Here is a 609-nt window from a genome sequence, read left to right as displayed (position 1 = left end):
AAAAATTTGTACCTTTCGAGTTAAATTTCTGTTAAAATTTTTATCGGTCAAAACTCGTCAAAAGTTTGTGTCATCTAAGCGTTTAACGGCGTTAAACGTTGCTTAGTCAAACGAACAAAATCGTGACTACATTGTATGCGGACTATAAGAGAAAACAAGAAACCTATCTACCTACCTAACCATTGTAAACCTAAAACGTAACCTAATATAATATAATATAATAACCGCGGTAGACAAGCCAAATATCGAAATGCGAAAATGTGAGGAGAGAGGCTAGTAAGTGTGGTTGAATGACAACAATTTAAAAAAAAATTTATCTTTGTTTTCGAAAGAAAATTTTATAGATCATCACGTAGCGATCACAAATGGATACTAAGGCAGAGATATTTTAAATTTCCTTTACTTGATTGCAAAGAGATGAACTCTAGTTCTCGGGGGGGCAATAAACCGGATAACTTTTCCCCGATAAAGTTCAGTTCATTTTCATTCTTCATTATAAGAATTTCATATTTTTGTGTTATGTAACTTGAGGGATACTCTGATTTGCAGTTAAGATCGATTAAACAGCTAAAAAAATATTTATATGAAACCGAAGAATTAGATGAAAAA

The sequence above is a fragment of the Glossina fuscipes genome, unplaced genomic scaffold, assembly GCF_014805625.2.
Source record: "Glossina fuscipes isolate IAEA_lab_2018 unplaced genomic scaffold, Yale_Gfus_2 1, whole genome shotgun sequence".
In the NCBI taxonomy this organism is placed as follows: Eukaryota; Metazoa; Arthropoda; class Insecta; order Diptera; family Glossinidae; genus Glossina; species Glossina fuscipes.
The sequence above is the reverse complement of the archived record's forward strand: the minus strand, read 5'-3'. Positions refer to the sequence as shown.